The sequence below is a fragment of the Penaeus japonicus genome, unplaced genomic scaffold, assembly GCF_977035675.1.
Source record: "Penaeus japonicus unplaced genomic scaffold, GWHDUDI00000001_assembly GWHDUDI00000026, whole genome shotgun sequence".
Lineage (NCBI taxonomy): Eukaryota > Metazoa > Arthropoda > Malacostraca > Decapoda > Penaeidae > Penaeus > Penaeus japonicus.
The window spans coordinates 27,941,963-27,943,811 of record NW_028234428.1 but is presented as its reverse complement, the minus strand read 5'-3'; the positions used below and the strand labels follow the sequence as shown (position 1 = coordinate 27,943,811).

Genomic DNA, 1,849 nt, shown 5'->3' with positions numbered 1-1,849 from the left:
GGGGGGGGGGGGGCCCCGCCGTGACCTCATCCAGGGCCGGAAGACGTCTAAAGTAGAGAAGGTAGCATTGAGGATAGGATGAGTCCCGGATACCTTTTCCAAGGCTTGTGTTGGGGTTGCGGTGAGAAAGGGCACAGACGTAGTCGGTGTTGGAGGGAGCGAGAACGCGTCCTTCTCAACCGGACGGATTCTGATGACCTTTCCTTTTCCAGCAGTGCTGCAAGGACCTGTGGAGTATGGCCACCATCCGCGGTGCTGTCCTAAGGCTATATTTAAAGGAAGTGGTACAGGCGGAAAACTCGGACAGGCTGGAAAAGGGGGCCGATACCCAGCCAGTCCCTTCGTTTCCAGGCCACGACTTGTGTAAGCTGCCGTCGAACAACCAGCACGATGCAGGTGGAGGGCTCTGTAGATGGGAAGCCATGCCGCCTGACAGTGGACACTGGGGCTGAGAAGACTCTAGTGCGGCCTGATATGTTGGCCACAACGCGACTTCCAGACGCACCACAGAGACTGTGTGGTGTCACAGGGCATTGTATGCAGCTCAAGGGGCCAGTGGAGGCTCATATTGGCGTGGACAGCACAGTGCAGCGACTGCCGGTGTATGTCGCTGATCTGGACGAGCCCTGCCTGCTGGGCCTTGACTACCTGACGCAAAGTAAAGTGTGTGTCGACCTTGGACGGAAGCTCGTCAGGGTGCACGGTGAAGATGTGCCCTTGCTTCCAGAGGTTGGCTGTGCAGAGGTAGTTACAGCTGAGCGACTGCACCTTGACCCCAGGACAGAGTCAAGGATCCGGTGTCGACTGTCAAGGGTGATGCGTGGAGTAGAGGGCCTAGTGGAGCCCATCCAAAACCTGCAGCTGGCTGATGGCGTAGTGTTGGTGGCTAACTTCTCTGATAAGGCCCAGAAGGTGCCAGCTGGTGCAAAACTGGGCACTTGTGAGGAAGTGGAGCATCCAGAAGAGTCATCGGGGAGCGAGGAGTTGGTTGGTGTGAGGCCGTTGCCTGACTTCCTCGAGTATTTGGCGCACCGGAGCGCCGCTAACCTGGCGGAGGCAGAGACAGTGAAGTTGCGTCACACCCTGGCTCAGTATGCAGACATGTTTAGCAGGGGTGACTTGGACCTGGGCCACACAGGATTGGTGAAGCACCGCATTAACACCGGAAGTAGTTTGCCCTTCAAGAGCCTCCCCCCCCCCGACGTATTGCACCAGCCAGGCGAGAAGAGATGCAGCGCACTGTCAATGACTGGCGGCAAGGGGGGGGGGGTGATTGAATCGGTCAGACAGTCTAATGGTCATCAGCGGTAGTCCTCCTGGTGAAGAAAAAGGACATCGTACACAACGTTTTCTGTGTGGACTACCGGGCACTGAATGACATGACTGTCAAGGACCCATGTTGCACTATGTGTGAATTCGGAGAGAGGAATGAACACACTCGATGCATTGGTGGGGGCATTGCGCATGTCCGCCAGGTTCATCCACACTTGACCTGAGTACGGGTTTATCACATAGTGGAGATGGCGGAATAGGACAAGCCAAAGACTGCCTTTTCCTTCGGGCAGGGTGTGGCAATTCAACGTCATGCCCTTTGGTCTATCTGCAATGGGCCCTTCCTGGTTGTTTTTCAAGCGTCTGATGGAGAGGGTATTGGATGTGCCCTGCAGTGGGAAGACGGGCGCTTGTCTACATTGATTGACATCATCATCTTTCGGGAGCAGAGCACCTTCAAGGAGGAGCTGGTTGCGGCTGGAGGAGGTACTTCTGAGCAGTTGAGGAAGTGCCAACCTCAAACTCAGTCCCCAAGAAATGCTCGATTTTCCAGTATTGAGGTTGCCATTTCTGGGGC

The 1,849-nt window shown here is 55.9% G+C and overlaps 1 pseudogene; it reads left to right on the top strand.

Moving 5' to 3' along the window:
• The first annotated feature begins 816 nt into the window (after positions 1-816).
• Positions 817-1,277, top strand: LOC147468844 (uncharacterized; annotated as a pseudogene).
• Positions 1,278-1,849: the final 572 nt, after the last annotated feature.